The sequence below is a fragment of the Saimiri boliviensis genome, chromosome X (genome assembly GCF_048565385.1).
Source record: "Saimiri boliviensis isolate mSaiBol1 chromosome X, mSaiBol1.pri, whole genome shotgun sequence".
In the NCBI taxonomy this organism is placed as follows: domain Eukaryota; kingdom Metazoa; phylum Chordata; class Mammalia; order Primates; family Cebidae; genus Saimiri; species Saimiri boliviensis.
In genome coordinates this window covers 110,843,419-110,864,596 of record NC_133470.1, presented here as the reverse complement: position 1 = coordinate 110,864,596, position 21,178 = coordinate 110,843,419, and positions in this window count along the sequence as shown.

Here is a 21,178-nt window from a genome sequence, read left to right as displayed (position 1 = left end):
CTGACTCAACTTAACTCAACTTCCCCATTCAGGAGTCTCTGAGTCAGAAATCAAAGCCATCCCTTATGGTGGCATTTGCTTTGCAGATATCCCGACAGTTAAACCATTATCTAGGGTACAAGGCAGTCAGGTAAGTAAAGAAAAGGTTAAAGCTTATTCTTAAAGAAAGAGTCATAAAAAAGTTAAAAGCAGGAACCGGTTGCTGGCAGGGGGTCACTCGGTCTAGCAGCACTGCATAGTTTTAGGGCCAAACAATATTGTGGTTGATATTAGAAACAGATTATCCATCTTCAAGTTCCTTTTTCTGGATAGCTCAACTGCCTCCAGTAGGAAACTGTGTTTGGGATCAAACTCACCGTATAGTGAGACTCACGCCTTTTGGGGGTCCCACACAGAAATGTTCCCCACAATTCACCATATGAAAATGCTCCATAAGTGCTAAAATGGTGTACAAGGAAAAGTAAGTCATATCATCTCTGAACATTCCTTGTACTCTCCCTCCAGACCATATCTTGTCAACCATCAGCTACTTGCACAAAAAGATCAGAGAATTAAAATGGTAGAGGAGACAGCTTCAAGGGCTCATATCTTCAGTGAAACTCAGAAAAAAAATGATCAAGAACTGTGAAAATCAACTATTTTGGAACTCTTAAAAATAAGCCAAGGTTTACAGCAACCAAGTAAATACTGAGTTTAGAAAAAGACATCATATATAAGTGAGATCATACAGTGTTTGTCTGTGTCTGGCTTATTTCACTTAGTATGATGTCCTCCAGTTTCATCCCCACATTATCACTAATGGAAAGATTTTCTTCTATTTTATGGTTGAATAATATTTCATTGTGTATATCTATTTATTACATTTATATATATTAAATATATTATACTTACATATTACATGTACACACATATCATTTTCATCCATTGATTGACATCCATTGATTAGTTTGGATCTTATTTATTGTGAATAATGCTACAATGAACACAAGAGTACAGATATGCTGATTTCATGTCCTTTAGATACATACCCAGTGGTGGAATTGCTGAATCATTTGGTAATTTTACTTTTAGTTTTATGAGAAACTTCTATACCAATTTTTAAATAATGGCTGTATCAGTTTACATTTCTACCAAGAGTGTACAAGAATTTCCTTCTCTTCAAATCCTTGCCAGTCCTTGTTATCTCTTGTCTTTTTGTTCATACAAAAACTGGTACAAATTGTCCTGGCCTATGCTTTTTCTGCTTCCCTCTGCTTAGTTCTGACAGGGTAAACACAAAGAAAGAAAGAAAACACACAAAAAAATTCCAAAAACGTGTACAAAGGTATTTATAACAGCATTATTCACAATAGTAGAAAAGTGTCCATTAAATTATAAATGGATAGACAAAAATAAGGATTATCTATTTCATAAAATATCATTTGGTCATGAAAAGGAATGAAGTGGGCCAGGCACAGTGGCTCATTCCTGTAATCCCAGAACTTTGGGAAGCCAAGGTGGATGAATGACCTTAGGTCAGGAGTTCAAGACCAGCCTGACCAATGTGGTGAAACCCCTCCTGTACTAAAAATACAACAAATTAGCCGGGTGTGGTGGTGGGCACCTGTAATTCCAGCTACCTGGGAGGCTGAGGCAGGAGAATTGCTTGAACCCAGGAAGCACAGGTTGCAGTGAGCTGAGATCATGCCACTGCACTCCATCCTGGTCAACAAGAGCAAAACTCCATCTCAAAAATAAAATGAAGTGTTGATACATGCTGAAATGTGGATAAACCTCAAAAACATGCTAACTGAAGAAAGCTAGACAAAAAAAGTCTGCATTTTGTTTGATTTCCTTTGCATGACATTTTCTGAATAGTAGGGCAAATGGAGAGAGGGTGTTTAAAGGGTATGCAGTTTTTTTGGAGAGTGATAGAAATATTTTGAATCTAGTTGAAATGTTGATTACACAATACTGTATATGTACTAAATGTAACAGAATTGCATACTTTAAAATGGTTAAAATGGTGAGTTTAGGTTACATAAATTTTTCTACAATAAAAAAAGGCAGAAGCAGCTGCATGCGGTGGCTTCTGCCTGTAATCCCGAATTTTGGGAGGCCAAGGTGGGTGGATCACTTGAGATCAGAAGTTCAAGACCAGCCTGGCCAACATGGTGAAACCCTGTCTCTACTAAAAATACAAAAATTATCCAGGCGTGGTGATGGGAGCCTGTAATCCTAGCTACTCAGGAGGCTGAGGCAGGAGAATTGCTTGAACCCAAGAGGCGGAGGTTGTAGTGAGCCGAGATTGTGCCACTGCACTCCAGCCTGGGTGAGAGAGCACGACTCCATTTAAAAAAACAAAAGGAGTGGGTGCAGGAGAAAGACTTTAAGGAATAATAGAATAGAATTCAGTATTATAAAATCTTTCACATAGCAGTGTTAAGTTTAGCTAAAACCCACCCCTTTACATATTTTTAAGGTTTACAGTCTGTTTGATGTGTAAACAGACTGTAACCTACTCTTGTACCAGTCCTTGAGTTTTAGCCAATCAAAAGTGGCCAACTGTTCAAACTATGTTCAAATAAGGCAAACACCAAGCTGTAGCCAATCTGGCTGTCTCTGCACCTCACTTTCATTTCTATACTTCACTTTCCTTTTTCTGTCCACAAATCTTTGACCATAAGGCAGGCTGGATCCTCTCTGAACCTATTTTGGTTCAGAGACTTCCCAATTCACAAATCATTCTTTGCTCAATTAAACTCTGCTAAATTTAATTTGTATAGGATTTTTATTTTAACAGTAGGTTCAATAAATTTTGCCTAATACAGTGAATTGCTCTCTTCATGGTAAAGTCCTGGTTATTAACAAGCTTGTGTCTCTTCTCCCAAGTCCTCTAAAGAAATGAAGATAATGGAATATTTACTACTACTGTAAATAATTGTCACATTTGTGTGGTAATTTATAACATACAAAGGTTTTTTCAATAAATTATTTCATCTCATTTGGTAAATGCCCCAAGTATGTAGGCCAGGGACAATTATTATCATTATATGAATATTATTACTTTACAAATACTAGTATTATAGATATTGTATTTTATATTTTTTCACATTTTATTAGAATATCAGGTTCACATATATTACATATTTCCCAATTTTAAACAAATTATAGGTGCTGCCATTGCAAATCAATCTGCAGTATTCTGTCTCCAAATCCTTGACTCTTAAAACAAGGGCAAGGAAAAGATGGGAGTTGAAGTATAGTCCAGGAAATTGTTACTTGGAAATATTACCTGACCTTGTGTTGCTTCATATGAACTGTATTTTATTTGTAGTTTCTGTATCTGGATCAGTTATGATGGAACATGAGGAATGCATCAACTCTACTAAAGAAGGCTGAAATTAAAATTAATCTTGTTAATTTACAGTTTTACGCATAGCTAAAAAAAACAAGACATTTTTATGTCACAGTTCCTGATCTCTCTACTAGATATAAAATCTTTCAACATAGTTACTTAGTATATTTTGCTGGCTTTCACAGTATACTTCCCACATGATTCCTACACAGAAAAATGCAGAGCATTTTGATGAAAGGTTTTCCCAAGTGTTATTTGCTAAGATAACAGTTCAGTTTCACCAACAAAAAAGTAGTTCATTTAAACTTGGGGAGAAGACAGTTACAATATCCAAATGCAAAAACTCAGGGAAGTTAGATTGTGTGCACTGTTGACAGAAAGTCAAATTCTGTACAATATTTGAAGAGGTTATTCTGAGCCAAATATGAGGGACCAATGGCCCATGACAGAGACCTAGGAAGAGTCTAAGAACCTGTGCCCAAGGTGGTTGGGCTATAGCTTGGTTTTATACATTTTAGGGAGACATAATACATCAATCGATATATGTAAGATGTGCATTGTTTTTAACAGAGGCCTTTGAACCACAGCGACTCCATCTTGAATAGGGGCTGGGTAAAATGAGATTGAGACCTACTGGGCCACATTCCTAGGTTAGGCATTCTTAGTCATAGGATATTTATAGTTAAGAAAACAAGTTAATAATGTTTATGAATGTTTATGAAATAGACTCAAAATTTAACAGACCCAGGAAATGTCCTTATGTCCCCATATCTTAAGAACAAAAGCATTCTTATTTTAAGTTTCACTTTAATGATAATGAAATATATTTATGCAGAAGACAGTGCTTACAAAAAGATTAACAATCATTTGTCACAGCCCCTGTAGTAGAGCACAGCTCTCCCATGACTTTTTGCTTTGTTTTATTATATATAAACAAGCATTGTACCTAAGGTGGGCGTGCTCCTCCTCTTGCTTTTGAGAACCCCCTGCTCTGTCTATGGAGTAGCTATTCTTCCATTCCTTTGCTTTCTTAATAAACTTGCTTTCACTTTACTCTGTGGACCTGCCCCAAATTCTTTCTTGTGGAAGATCCAAGAACCCTCTCTTGAAGTCTGTGTCAGGACCCTTTTCCAGCAACAGTTCAGTCTGGAAAGGTGGGACAATTCAGAGCAATGGGGGACTTCCACATCATGAGTAGATTCAAAGATTTTCCGACTGGCAATTGATTGAAAGAGTTAAGTTATTGTCTAAAGACCCAGACTCAATAAAAGGGAATGTCTGTGTTAAGATAATGGGTTGTGGAGACCAAGGTTCCCATTATGGCGAGGAAGCCACCAGGTAGCAAGCTTCAGAGAGAATAGATGATAAATGTTTCTTATCAGGGTTGATTTTGCCTGGACAATGAAAAAGGCCTGGAAAAGGAAGATGTTCTCTTCAGAATGTATATTTTACCCTCAAGACATGGCTTTGCAGGACTATTTCAAGATACGACAAAGAAACATATTTGGGGTAAAATACCTTGATTTATTTCAGGGTCTGGTATCTGTCATGTGATGCTATACTAGAGTCAGGCTGGAATTTGGTGTCTTATGGCTGCAAAGAGGCTTTTTTGTCAGTCTTAGGATCTGTTTTAATGTTAATACTGGTCAGCCGTGCCTGAATTCCAAAAGAGAGGAGGGAATAATAAGGCATGTTTCATAACCCCAGCTTCCCATCATGGCCCGACCTAGTTTTTCAGGTTAACTTTGGAATTTCCTTGACCAGGAGGAGTTGTCAATTCAGGTGGTTGAGGGGCTTAGAATTTTAGTTTTGGTTTACAGCAACCAAGTTAAATGTAAGTGTGTGCTCCAGTGAGAAAGAGGCCATAAAAATATCAAATGTCTATCTCAATGTGTACAATTGAGGTAGGAGAAGAGGGTCTGAAGATAGGGAACTTAAGGCCAACTTGTGCTAACTTCCTAAAAGAAAAAACACCAAGGTCTGGGGGCAGGAAATCTAAGGCCAATTAGCACTGATTCCCCAAAGCTAGAACAAAAGGAAAGCACCTGGATCTGGGAGCCTGAAATCTGAGGCCCATTAACACAAACTTCTTAAAGCTAAACCAAAATAGAAAAACCGCAATTCTCCACACCTAGTAACAAAGAATCAAAGGCTCCTCTCCCTGAAATCCTTCCCCTTCCACCGCGTTTCAAATGGAAAGGGAGAGAATACCTTAGATTAAATCCTTCATCCAGGTAAGGGGTAGCCGATTGTGGGGATTCACTCAGGGTGGTGGCAAAAATATTAAGGGAAAAATATTAGAGAAAGTTATAGAATATAGTCTCAAATTCTTTTGGAAGGACTAAAGATTTTTTTCTATAGTTTTTGGCTGAAGGCAGCCAGAATCTCTTTGCAGGAGCCAGAGAGCTTAAGGCACAAACAGCTAGGATATGTGGGGGAGTTTATCTAAACAAGTTACTTATGCATGTGGTCTTAAAACTAACCTTTGAGCTGGAGGGCCCTCTGGGGGTGTGGGAGGGAGGTCAACCTGGGAGATTACCATCTAATGGTGTTTGCTTTAAGCATTGGAAGCTGTGCTTAAATCTTTAACCTCTAGTGGTGTTGACTCAAGCCTTTGTCAATTAAACTTTACTTAATAAATGCAAGTCTCACTGGCTCATGGGGACCAGCAGTCGCAACTGTTTACAGCACTGTCCAAGGTACCTGTAAGTCACCCAGACACTCAGTTGAACTGGCAAAGCATAATATCTGTGTGTCAGTGTACTTTATTCATCTGTCACTGAGTCAGGATCTGCAGGACAGATCCCCGCAGGTGGTGAGCCTGACATTGTGCCCAACATGGGGCAACCCCCACAGCTGGTAAGAACCTCGAATGGGGTACTTAAAGCTTGAAAAACTTTGTAATTGGGCTCTTGAGCCGCTTGCTCAGGCCCACTCCCACACTGCCAAGTGCTTTCTCACTTTAATAAATTCCTGATTTTGCTGCTTTGTTCCTGAGTTTCATTCCTCAGGTACTTTGTATGTTTTGTTCAATTATTTGTTCAAAATGCCAAGGACTTGGATAACTTGTAGTTAAGACACTCCACTGGTAACACAAATAAACTCTGAATATTTAGGATATTTCTATTCTTTCACAAAAGTATTTTTAAAAATTACACTGAATGGTCCTGCAATAGATAGTTAATCAATATTCAGTAAGTGAACAATGTTGGGGCCAAGGGGAACTTCTTCACCCTCTGAAAATTCACTGAAAATAGCTGACAAGAGGCAGCTTAGTAGGAGAAAAGACATACAAATTTATTTAAAGTGTACGTAGGGGCCTTCAAAATGAAGACCCACCCCAATGGGGTGCAGAAGTTTATACACCATCTTGAGGTTAATGAAAGAATGGGGGCTGGGATTCTGGTGAAGCAGATTATGGGAGTGGGAGAAAAATTCTGTTCCTGGTGGGGGTTAATAAATGATAACTAGGGAGAATGAATGAATTGAACAGAGATTAACTTGTAAGTAGTTCTTTTTAGATTGAAATTATTCTGAGAGACAGACATTATTTTGTGAAAGGATATTTTCAGATGTGGTTACATTCTTGGTCTTTTTTTTTTTTTTTTTTTTTTCTGCTATAGATAATGAGATAACAGGGAAGGAAAGAAAAGACAATTGTTTTCCTTAGGCAGTCCCGGCTTTAGGTAGATAAAGGAACATCAGAGAACAACTTCATTCTAGGCTAAGGGAGAGAGGCTTGGGACTGGGGGGTGGGTGTGATCAGAAAGACCTTGAGGATTCTTTTTTAGTTCAGCATGTACAAAGTACCATATTTTAGGGTATTGATTTCTGATCCCCAACAACAGCTTTTTAATTATATTAGAATAAAAATCTTTCTTGTGTATTGTCAAGCCATTGCCAATTACCCTGTAGGTCCACAGCAGGGAATATTTTGTAGTTTTATTAGGCACAAATTTGAATTATATTGGTCCTTTGTTGTATGTCTGAGGGAGTAAGTAACTTAGTGAGTGAGCCTAGTTATACCTACACACAGATATTACAATGAGATGTTATTTTGAATTTGCAGCTTGCTCTTCATAAGTCTTTTTGTTGTTTTGAATTTGGAGATGATCAAGAATGTCACTGGTCTGCTCTACAGTGACATACCTGAAAACCTGCTGACTCAGTAGGTGCCTTTTGATCTTGGATCTTTAAGTGCTTTAGAGTGAGTCATGATCATACTAGAGATGATGCAGGTAGAGTAGATACTGATCATATTTTGGGATTCTTGGCATTGATTGATCAGCTAAAAGTTTTAATAAGTCCTCAGTGTCGACGAAGAGAGTCAAACTCTGTAAATATTTGATGAGATTTATGCTGAGCCAAATATGAGTGACCATGGCCTGTGACACAGCCCTCAGATGGTCCTGAGAACATGTGCCCAAGATCATCAGGGTGCAGCTTGATTTTATACATTTTAGGGAGGCATGAGACATCAATCAAATACATTTAAGAAATGCATTAGTTTGGTCCAGAAAGGCGGGAGAGTTCGAAGCTAGAGTTGGTGTGTGCTGGGGTGGGGGACTGGGGATAGCTATTTACCAGGCTATCGGTAAATATAAACATTTTCTGGTTCACAATTGGTTGAGTTTATCTATAGACCTGGGATCATAGAAACAGGATGTTCAGGTTAAGATAAAAGGGTGTGGAGACCAATGTTCTTTTGAAGTCCTATAGTGACTACCCTTAGAGATGATAGTTCAGTTTTTTTTTTTTTTTTCCTGAGATGGAATTTTGCTCTTATGGCCCAGCTAGAGTGCAGTGGCACGATCTAGGCTCACTACAAACTCCGCCTACCCGGTTCAAGTGATTCTCCTGCCTCAGCCTCCCAAATAGCTGGGATTACAGGCATGTGCCCTGACGCCCTGCTAAGTTTTGTATTTTTTGTAGAGATGGGGTTTCTCCATGTTGTTCAGGCTGGTCTCAAACTCCTGATCTCAGGTGATCTGCCCGCCTGGGCGTCCCAAAGTGCTGAGATTACAGGCCTCAGTCACCGCACTGGCAATAGTTCAGTTCTTTAAAAGGTGCTAGATTTTGAATCTCTTTGGGATTGGAAGGACCTGAAAGAAAAAGATGTAGCTATGTTAATAGATTCTTCACAGATGCAAATTCTCCTTCACAAAGGACAGCTCTGCAGGGCCATTTCAAGATATAGCAAAGAGACATGTTTGGGGTAAAATATTTTTATTTTCTTCCTTGTCTCATAATGTTATGCCAGAGTCAGGTTGGAAAGTAAGTCACGAGGGGTTAAAAAAAACCCATCTGATGAGAATTTATGATCTGTAGGGCATGACTCCACAGACTCCTTAGATAGGAATTTGGACAAAATAAAATCAGAGTTTAGTCCTCATCAGTAAAGGCTTCACTTAACCTTTCACACGCTTTCTCATGCAAGCAGGAGATAATAGATACAAATGTATAATTACTTAAAACACTGGTTATGTTAGCTTTTCAGTAGTCTTAACTTGAATAATATATGAATTAATCCTGGGAGGAAAACTTAAATGTGAATGTTAGATAGTCAGCATGGACTACTAAAAAAAAAAGTAGAAATTCAAAATCCATTGGATTCTAATAACAGAATATTCCTTATTTGATTCTTTTTACCTAAAATAATTCACAAGGCATTTGTTTATTAGAAAAATTATTCTTGTGCTTATTTTAGAAATTTTGGAAATATAAAAATCTGTAAAGAAAAACTACAAATTAGCCATAATCTCACTTTATTTTCCTGTGTTCTTATTCTTTACAGAATTGAAATTGAACTCTATGTGAAATGTGGTTTTTTTTGTATGTTTTTTTTTTTAAAAAAGATCAAATAAATTGTTAATATTTACAGAATTTTGTTATTAAGCTACATGGGATATTGCAATATAAGGGATGGAACTCATAAAGCAAAAGCATGGATGAGGAATGAGATGTCAGAGCTTTGAATGTAGAACTTTTAAAAGTTTAGAAAACATGTAATTGTTTTATATTTAATTGTCAGAGGAGCTATAGGATTAGAAGAGAATCTGAGTTTATCTAGACCAAAGTGTCTCAACTTTCCTTATAAACAAAGATCCTTATTTTTAAATTCTATTTCATTCTATTTGATTCTATTCTATTTGTAGAGCAAATGATTGGGATTTGCCTCTGGCTTCATAGATGACTGATAATAACTTCTTAGTTGCCTAGAAATCTACCATCTACAGGTTTGGAACCAAATGTCTAGGAGTTTCTCCCTGTACCAGCAAGCAGAACTGCCCTTTAGCTAACCTACAGAAAAAGGCAAGTAAATACATATTATTAATATTATGAAGGAAAAAATTCAGGCTAAATTATCAACTGATCTATTTTCCAGCATCAGTAAGTTTGTCTTTCTGATTAGAACTGGATCTCACTGAACAACAGATATGAAACAAAACTCTATGAATAGGGAGCCGTTTGTGCAGTCATCTATTTGCGCATTTAGAAGACAAAGTAATCATTAGAAATTTGTTAAATTTGTTATGCATTTACTATATGCTTAGAACTCTTCTAGATGCTACATGAAAAGCAAAAAAGAAAAAAAAAAGATAATGTTCTTCATTTATTGACTTTCTAACTACAAATCCCTAAATCAATTAAAGTAACACTACTCATTTTTCAAAAAGTGATAATAGTGCCCTACATACATTTACTACTTTTTTTGAAAATGCCAGACTGTACATGTCCTAAGGTAAAGTAAAATGCAAAGTAGATCTATCCTAAATATGGCCAAACAAGGGAATTCTTATTCAAGGGCAGCAGGTCGGGAGGGCATTTCCTTGTGATCACTGTATCCCCTAGCTGCTATATAAGAGGCACTAAGTGGTGGATGTAGTTCAATCACAAATGCTTCCAGTGGAAGAGCCACTGTGAGTCTCATATTTGTTTCTTTCTTCTTTTTTTTTTTTTTTTTTTTCCATGTTGGTTTCGTGAAGGGAATTAAGACTTTGATTTCCAGAGCTGGAGATATTCACCTGCTTTGGAAATGTGCTGTTACCATTGAAGTTATATCTAATACTTCCTGAAACTTCCTGGAAATAGCTATAAGGACTGATTACATTTTCCAAAATGTAATTTTGTTTTAATTTTGGCTGGCAGGTTTAAAACTGAAAGGGGAAGCCCAGCCATGAGACTAATTTTAAAAAGGCGTAATGAACTCCTACCTTTCCAATACATCATCTGTAAGAGTATATATTTTTTAATTAAAATGTTAAGAGTTTTTCTTATTCAGAGTGGTTAATTATTCCAAAGTAAAATGCATCAATTACAATATAGTCATAGAGAAAAATAACAAAACAGTCCTGAATTTATAATTTGAGGTAGGGATTAATAGATTGGACAATTATTTGTAACACCTATTATTGAGTTTTTGTATTCATTGCATGGATCCATTGCTCATTAGGGTCTGTGAGAATGTGTACTAAAAAGACAAAGAGATGGTTCCTGCCATCCATAACAGGTTTTTTTCTCTCTTGATCTCATTTTCACAAATGCACATTTTCCTACATCTAAATAAAACGCTGATTTCTATTTAAATCTGTGTTTGTGCATTATCCACCTGCTATCTTGCTCTTGCAAGTCATTCACCTCCTGTCTCACAGGCTCCTTAGGAACATTTTGGGAAGTGGTATTTAAATGCCCCTTTCTTGCTCTTTTTTTACTTTACTACCTTAAATTCTCACAATTTTAGTCTTGGAAGAAGAAGATAAGGTAGGCTTCAAATCTGACTCATTTGACCATCATTTCACCACGTAATCCATATTTACTCTGGTATGGCTTGCACTTCTTCCAAATGAAATGCATCTCTTGCCCTCTCCTGTTTTCCATGCCTGGCAGAGGACAGGTTTTCCTGAAGGGACAGCTGGTTGGCATTCATCAGTGCTTATTGGCCACCTAATAAAAGGTTGTATTTAATTATCTGTTTACCAGGTTGATGAGAGAGGGATTTTTGTCCTAGATATATGAGTATGCACAAACACACTGCACCCAACACTGGAAAAGTAAGATTGACAGCAGTTATTAGTCATATATACTCAAAGCCCAGGGGACGAGGACACTGCACACAACAGGGCCACACAAGAGTTGCTCTTGAGAATAAAGTGAGCTGGGTGCGGTGGCTCACGCCTGTAATCCCAGCACTTTGGGAGGCTGAGGTGGGCGGATCACCTGAGGTCAGGAGTTCGAGACCAGCCTGACCAATATGGTGAAACCCCATTAAAAAAAAAAAGAAAAAAAAAAAAAAACAGAATAAAGTGAATAACCATGGGTTGTGGAAATCAGGTTTTGTAGTTTTAAGAGGGTGAGGGGCCTCCTTGGTTCCCGCAGGAGAATGTTCTTGGCTTATTTGACTAACTTTACAGGCTGACAGGGAACTGAAACACACTACTCAGGGATAAGAGGAACAGTGCCTGGTCTCCTTGATAAGGGGGAAGGGATTGGTTGGCTAAAGGACCTTATCTGAGAAAACAGAGTGAGAAGAGGGACATGTGGTTAAGCATCTGAGGCCCTCCCAGTTTTGCTAGATGTCAAGGCAGCCCATAATATTGGATCATAATTTTAGGCCTTATACCACAATTGATCCCTTGATGCCTTGATATCAATTTAAACCTTAGTAATGACTGGGACCTCTAGGAAGCAGGAGAAATGCCATCTGAGGAAGTAAAGTAAACCCTTGACAAAGAGGTAGAAGTGGTAGTAAAAACCTTGAACCTTATTGGTGCATCCTGTAGTAGACAATAAAGGCAATTGAAGAAACTGTGGCATTGGTGTAGAGAGTGCATGTTCCTATATATTCAGGATAATCAATGCCTGTGGCAATAGTGACACCCAAAAGTATATACATTTGCCACTTTGTAACTTATGTAAGAGTTGTTTGAGAAGCTGATTATTCCTCATTTAAGCCAATTTCCTGAAGCCTATAAGGAAGCTAGAAGTTCTATTAAATGTGTTTTTCTAGATCCCAGCATGTGTGTTATAAGAAGCAAAATGAGTGCCTTGGTAACTATTAGCAATGTCTGGAGCTATGTTGTATGTATGGAGTTTTCTGGTAAGGCCTTGTATTGTGGCCTTAGTATATGTAGAGATATCAATTACCTTGACTTATATTTTGGGCATCTGTAAGGCAAGAGCTTCTTTATGCCAGAGTAGAAAACTCAGACAATGGCCCAAGAGTTTATAAAAAATTTGGAAGTGGGTCCATGTGCTGAACAGGGCATCCAATGCTAAGGCCAATTATGCTGATCATTGGGTTTAGTGCTTCATCAGAAAAGTCCTGCTTAACAGATGAAAAGGCAGAAACTCCCTATTAAAATCTGTCATCTCTGTGGTGACAATATTGTCCATAAAGTGTATGAACTTCTATTGTTGTTCACTCATTTGATCCCAAGGGAGTCTCCAAGTAGTAAAGAGGCTTGGGAGATAAATGACCTCACCATAACATTTGGCAAAGGACTTATCAGTTGCCCTGCGGAGGAGACTATTTTCTCCTGCAAGTGGGACATACCATAGGGCCCTGGTTCTGCTTCATTCTGTAGCAAGGAGGCCTTGGTAATCAAGTCAAGCTTTCATGATATTGCTTTTATAGCCCAAGGTATAATTGACAGCTTAGTATGAAGGGTCATAAGTTCAGAGTCTGTGAAGTTCTCTATTTCTAAAAGAGATCAGCAGGTAGCCAGCAACTGTTTTTATTAGTAAAGGGTTTTCAGAGAAACAAAACTAATGTATACAATCTCCTATTATGTATCTACAAATAGATTTATTATAAGACATTGGCTCATGACATTATAGACTCTGAAAAGTCCCATAATTTGCTTTCTTCAAATCGAAGGCCCAGGAAAGCCAGTGGTGTAGTTTGAAGGCCTGAGAGTCAGATAGACAATGGTCAAGATTCCAGTTAAGATCTGCAAACCAGAGAACTAGGAGTGGCAAGGGCAGGAGAAAATCAGTGTCCAATTCATGCAGTCAGACAGAGGGTGAAGTAAACATTCCTTCATTTTTTTTTTTTTATTCAGGTCCTTGACATTTTGGATGATGTCCACCCATATTGGAGAGAGCCATCTGCTTTACTCAGTCCACTAATTCTAATGCTAATCTCTTCCAGAAACATCCTTACACCTAGAAATAATGTTCAACCAGGATGCACATGGGCATCCCATGGCCCAGTCAACTGATACATAAAATTAATTATTACACATTTCTAACGGAGTGAGGTATGTGGTCATGGAGGACAATTTCTTGCATCAGAAGTCTATGGGCAACTTATGGTTATGATGGTTGGTCCAGAGACTTTAGAATACATGAGAAGAGGCCATTAATAGAAATGCCTGTCGTATGGCAATTTGGACAGATTCTACAGCCTTTAATGGACAGGATGTCATTCACATTGGGCTGATTTAACGGTAACAGAGTAAGTGAGATGAAATACAACTTTAAAATAGGAATATGTTGCCTGCAGAACACCAAAGGTCTAAAAATGCCCATCGATGATAGATTGGAGTAGGAAAATGTGGCACATATACACCACGGAATACTATGCAGCCATAAAAAATGAAGAGTTCATGTCCTTTGTAGGAACATGGATGTATCTGGAAACCATCACGCTCAGCAAACTCACACAAGAACAGAAAATCAAACACTGCATGTTCTCACTCATAGGCAGGTGTTAAACAATGAGAACACATGGACACAGAGAGGGGAGCATCACACACTGGGGTCTGTTGGGAAGGACTAGGTGAGGAACATCATGGGATAGGGAGGTTGGGGAGGTCTAATATGGGGAGAAATGCCAGATATAGGTGACAGGAGGATGGAGGCAGCAAAGCACATTGTCATGTATGTACCTATGCAACAATCCTGCATGATCTGCACATGTACCCCAGAACCTAAAGTGTAATAAAATACTATGTATATATATATGAAGATGCTTTTGAAGCAAGCCCAGAAGGAGAGCATGAGTTGTCTATGGCCATATAGCAGACTAGCCAGTCAAGGAGCATATCACAAAAAAAAAAAAAAAAAAAAAAAAGTTGGTCTTGTTTTAACATTGAGGGTATTGAAAGGGTCAATAGTTGTTTCCTGACAGTGTCAGGGATGGAGCCCCCCTTAATTTACCAAATAATGTTTAGGTATTTAACCAAGGCAGTGTAGCCCTTGTACTGTATATAGGGCAAGGGCCCATCTCTTTTTTGTGGACTTTTTTGTAAGCCCTGAATAAGTGTGTCAAATAAATTTTTTCTTCAGAGGATATTATGTATGTAATGTTATACCTGTGCCACTGGAGGAAGGTGGATGTAGTTAAGATATTGCCTGTAAAGGCAGCACATGATGGTAAAGCTGCTGAGGTATCCCGTGGACATTTAAGTATCATTTCCCTTTGGACACGAAGGCACATTATGACCAAAAGACTGTTGAAAGATGTACTGATCAGAACATATTGGCCAAATATAATCACAAAATACATACCAGTTGCTGGCTGTATGTATTTAGCAATTTTGGTAATATTGAGTATTACATATGGAGCCATTAGTGGATGTGACCACAGCTTGAAAGTTTTGGTAATCCACTGTAAAGAACCACTCATTTTTAAAATTTATTTTATTATTATACTGTTAAGTCTGGGGTACATGTGCAGATCGTGCTGGTTTGTTACATAGGTATACAGATGCCATGGTGGTAGTTAGCTGCATTCATCACCCTGTCATCTACATTAGGTATTTCTACTAATGCTATCCCTCCCCAATCCCCCCACCCCCCAACAGGCCCCAGTGTGTGATGTTCCCCTCCCTGTGTCCATGTGTTCTCATTGTTCAACATCCACTTATGAGTGAGAACACAGGGTGTTAGGTTTTCTCTTCTAGTGTCAGATTGCTGAGAATGATGGTTTCCAGTTTCATCTGTGTCCCTGCAAAGGACGTGAACTCATCCTTTTTTATGGCTGCATAGTATTCCATGGTGTATATGTGCCATATTTTCTTTCTCGAGTCTATCATTCATGAATATTTGGGTTGGTTCCAAGTCTTTGGTGTTATGAACGGTGCTGCAATAAACTCATTTCAAGTTTAAGAATAGGTAATTGGGCAGTTAGGGGAAGAAACAGTAGGGATAATCATCCCTCCACTAAATACAATAGGTCTTGTATAGTAGGTTTTGAAGTTTGGAGGCCCTATTTTGATTTATAATGGGCCATAATAACTATTGTAATTGAGAATATGGTCCATGGAGTCCCATTTTTTCAAGCCAATTTGTGCCAAAGACTTAATTTAGTTTTAATTTATTACTCATGTGTCAGAGTATCTGTGCCCACCATAAATTTGTCCTAAAATGAGACCCGTGGGTGCTATGACGGTGGGGAATTTAGGCACATCACTAGTTTCAATGATTAAGGAGAAGCATATCTATTTGTCTTCTGTTTCATATTCTATAATTTCCCTAAGATTATGGATAGGGTAGCATATTCAAATTTAGGGAGATCTACAGGTGTAACTGATCTGAACCCCAGTATTGATTAAGGCCATTAAGCCTTGGCAATAGTTACACTTCAGCAGATATTACAATTAATTCAGAACCTATGTTGCATAGGTGTAAAAGCTAATTAGCACTGTTATTTTAATTGTTTAAATGTTTGTAGTGAATTTTGAACTTCCAATTGGGTGAACTTACGGACTTTTGTTTCAGTTCTGTATTTTCTCCCCTGTATTCTGGTTTCTTTCTTTATTTCTTATTCCTGGCAGCATCCCCTCCCGCTCACTCCACACCACCTATATACATTGATTATACTTCAACAAGTGTCCCCTCTGTTCTGCCTTTATTTATAAATTTCTTTCTCCAGAGAGCACCAAATCAATCGTGTTGGGGTTAGGGGCCTTCCCCATGTCAATAGTTGCTTTATGGGGTTTAAGAACCCCTTAAATTCCATAATTTCTGCCTTCTCCTTCTCTTTCAGGGAGTGTCTGTCAGTCTTCCCAAGGTGAAGGTCCACCTCTGGTAATTTTATCTATGGCCCAGGTGGGAGCCATCAAGCCTCGTGATCACAATATTAACCCATTGGCATGCTGGTAAGCCAAAGTGCTAAGCAAAGTTCAGCCATATTGGCTAGGGGTTTCTCATTGGGAGAGTAATTAAGTGACCTTGCTGATTGTTTTTGAAGGGGCCAGTACCAAATAAGGAGTTAAGGACCCCTTAAACCCCATAAAGCAACTATTGACATGGAGAAGGTTTGAGTTAAACGTGAGATCTGACTCAAGATTCCTGACTCAAGCTTGCAGTCCTTAAACCCCATAAAGCAACTACAGACATGGGGAAGGTCTGAGTTAAACTCTTTAATTTACAAGGATTCAGTGGGTATTTTCCACTGTAAACCCTGAGTATCAGGAACCTTGTTGTTATAGAGCCATAGGTGGCGGCAGCATAGGTATTTAAAGATCCTGATGAACTGTCTGCTATTAAGAGTGTGGACTTCAGCATACTACTTTACTTCCTTTTCTCACTGTAAAAATTTCCTCGGAATGTTTTGGAATTTTAGCTACATGAAGTGACAGCTTTCAGTTTCTGTCTCCATCTAATCACCCATAGTACAGACTTTCTGGTTGGTTACAGAGAAACGTTTGAGCATAGTGGCTCACATCATAGGTTGTCTTCTTCTCTTTTAGGGAGTGTCTGTCAATCTTCCCAAGGTGAGGGTCCACATCCAGCAAAATAATTTTATCTATGGCCTAGGTGGGAGTCATCAAGCCTTGTGATTACAACATTACCCCTTTGGCAGGCTGGTAAGCAGCAGTGCTAAGCAAAGTCAGCCATATTGGCTAGGGGTTTTTCATTGGAAGAGTAATCAATTTACCTTGCTTAGTGCTTTTGAAGCGGCCCTTTACTTTTGTCATCAACGCCTGGGCAATGAACTGCCATGAATGTTCACCTTGATATCTTTGAGGGTCAGGAGAGCAGCAAGAGAAGCACCAGCACAGGAGATGGGTAAGGCTGCCTCTTTGCTTGAGCAACCAAAACTGTTGTTAGGCAACCAGGATGCCATAATTAATTGTACCCTGGGATGGTAGTCGTCTTCTTTTCCGCTAACCTCACAAAGGGCCATTCTCAGGTCCATTGTACAGATGCATAATCACAAACAATGTCTATATAGTGATGGTCGTGGGGCTGGACACAGTGCTCAGAAAGGTCTATCCTGTCTACTGGTAAGCAGGACTCAAGTACTGATTCGTTAAGACACGGACCTGTCAATGATTTTACATGCAAGGGCTTCAGACACCATGTGCCACATATAGACTAAATCCCATAACACATCATGTTAATACATAATCAACTAATAGTCATTCTTATCTTGGGGACATAAGAGCATCATAGGGTAGAAAGAGCAACATGCAACAAATAAAACGAAGTGCTGCTTATGCAAAAGTGCAAACCCACCAGCAGCTGGCAGTTTCATCCCAGGTGGTCTTTACCATATCATGGAGCCAGTTAGACAAAAAGCTTTGGTAAAGCTGACTAGGTGCCCTGGTCATAGTTGGGCCATTCTGTTTATGATGACAATTGTTTCAGTTGTTTCCTATTCACCTCTTTGATGACAGAGGGCGTCTTGTCTTATAGTTAAGAGAACTGCCAAATACATAACAGCAGATGCAGGGCAGATGAGATTAACAGTAGTTTAATAGTAACATATGCACACTACAACAGGGAGGAGGGCATAGCATGCCATTCATGGCTACAATGAGGGTTGCACTTAGGAACAGAATGAAAAAGCATGGCCTATGGGAGGCAGGCTTTGTATAATAGTATCAAGATTGTGACATGACCCCTATTACCCTCGGGAAAATGTGATTGTCTTGCTTGAATAGTTACACAAGCTCTCAGTGAACTGAAACTGACTATTCAGAGATAAGTAGAAACTATACATGGTCTATTTGTTAAGGGGGGTTGTTTAGCTTGGAGGCCTTAACTGTGGGAGAAGAGAAGAGAGGGAAGAGGAAGTTGCAGTTGGGTCACTTGAGGCTCTCCAAGTTTCACCAGAGATCAAGGCAGCACATAATATCAGGCCTTAATTTTAGGCCTTACACCACATGATGTAAGAAACCAAAGTTGGCAAAGGAAAGAGAAAAGGTGAAGTAAGGAACCATGAAAGGAGACTGTTGACCTGAGAATTGACTTGGTGGGAAGTTAAAGACTTGTGCTTAACAATACTCTTGTGGGTATTAACTAAAAATCATTTGTCTTATCCAGGTGGGAGTTTGGGCTGGTTGTGGAGTTACGTACAACTCTCATTCTTTCCCTGGCCCAACTGTGGGCATTAAATTAAATGGGCTCAGAAATACTAGCATTCAGTCATGAAACTGACATTGACAGACCAGCACCTAATCTAATAGGGACACTGAATTAAATAAATTGGTCTTTTAAGGAGTTAAGTTTTGGTACCCACCCATTTGGGTACCCCTTCTTTTGCAACTTGATACAATGTCCATACTTCGTAACCTGTATCTAAATTTAATAAGGGGTAAGTAGAGTTAATCATATCTATCTGCTTTAGATATGAATTACTCTGTAATATTAATGCTGGTAGATGTGATTAACTCCACTTACCCCTTAGTCAGTGTTACGGTCCCATCTCTTTTCTCTTCTGAGCAGTCTTTCTGGACCTCCTAAGGTGACAATTAGCTAAATTTAGGAGCCAATTGGGGTTGATGTGTTAATAACAAAAGGCAGTAGGTCCTTTCTCACTTCCCAAAGGGCACATGTGCATGTAAATGGTGCTTGGAAGAGCACTTTCTCTAACTGTGCTAATTAGATAAAAAATGAGTTCTACTACTCAGTGGTTAAATACACAGACTATGATCTTTACCTGTTGGATTCAGTTCTGGATCTATACTTACTCTTATGACCTTAGACACACTACTAACTCATTTCTATGCTCTGGTTTTCACAAATGCAAAGTGAGAGTAATAACATTTATTAAGCACTTAGTATGTGCAGACACTATGCATGTATAATCTCTTTTAATCCTCACAACACTTCTATGAGATAGGTATCCTTATTTTCACACATGAGAAAACTATTATTTTATTCTGATGATCTCATAGTTAGAGTAATTATGCCTAGCATTTATTTATTTTTCTTTCTCCCAGATCTTAGGGAAGATTTATTTATTTATTTACTTACTTTTGTTTTAGGCTCAGGGGTACATGTGAAGGTTTGTTACATAGGTAAATTCATGTCATGGGGGTTTGGTGTACAGATTATTTCATCACCCAAGTATTAAGCCTAGTACCCATTAGTTATTTTTTTCTGATCCTCTCCATCCCCCCACCCTCTACCCTCAAGTAGACCCCAGTGTTTTTTGTTTCCTTGTGTTCATGAGTTCTCATTATTCAGCTTTCACTTATAAGTGAGAACCTGTGTTATTTGGTTTGCTGTTCCTATGTTAGTTTGCTAAGGATAATAGCCCCTAGCTCCACCCATGTTTCTGTAAACTCTATTAAGTAGTGTTTATTAAACACTTATTATGTTCTAATAATTATGCTAAATGCTTTATACACATCTTCTCATTTAATCTTCATAACTGCTGAATATATTTTCTGAATTATATAGCAAGTGAATTATTCTAGGTTCAGTTTCTACATTAGCAGATCAGGGATAATAATAGTACTCACTTTATAAAGTTGGGATAGAAATTTTATAATCTCATAAAGCTGTTGTAAAGATAAAATCAGATAATATGGGTGAAGTATAGCTTAAGCACATAGTATGTGCTGCATAAATAGTAGTTACTATTTTAATTCTATGGTTTACTTTCTCTGGGCATCCTAATCAGTTCAGGTTGCTGTAGCAGAATACCATATATTGGGTGGCTTATAAACAACAAACATTTATTTTTTACAGTTCTGGAGGCTGGGAAGACCAGGTAAAGGCACCAGCAAATCTGGTGTCTGATGAGGGACCATGTCCTCATCCATGGCTATTTTCTTACTGTAACCTTACGTAACAAAGAGCAAGAGAACTCTTGCACCTTTTTAATAAGGGCACTAATCCCACACATGAGGGCTCCACCCTCATGGCCTAATTACCTCCCAAAGGTACCATCTCCTCACACCATCACCTTAGGGGTTAGGATTTCAACATATGAATTTTGAGGGAACACAAGCATTCAGATTATAGCATTGGGTGGGAACTGAATGTGACAATGATTACTTACCTCCACTTCTTGCACAGCACATTTTATTTTTCCACTGCCTATTTACAGACAATCATTCTTCTGGCATGCTTATTAATTTGAAAGAGGGGCCACAACTCACAACATCCACATGAACCTTTCACTTGTACAGTAGCTGCTGCATTTTCAGTAACGGATGCAATTTTTGTTTAGTAGTAAACTTTATATAAAATAACTGAATATAAAAATCTTCTGAGTATTGTAAGAATGAGTCATGGCCCTAGTACAATGTTGATGCAAGTATTTAATGGACCTACTGTAAGATATTTATGGAATCAAATATGTTTGCTATGTGCTAGATACCATAGTAAGATATTGGGTGTACTAAGATGTATATCTCTTCTATTCCTCTCACCTACCATTTGAACTAGGTATTCACCCTCTACTTTACAGAGCATAAATTGTAGACTTAGCTAGATTAAGTCACTTGTCTGATGTCATAAAGTGTGTAAGTGGCTAGTAATTATATCAAAAGCTCAAGTGACTACTTTTCTTCCTGTCCTTCCAGTCTTTACATGATTTAAACCTACTTTCCTATATATAACATGTGCTAGTATAAACTCAAAAATAAAATAAAACTT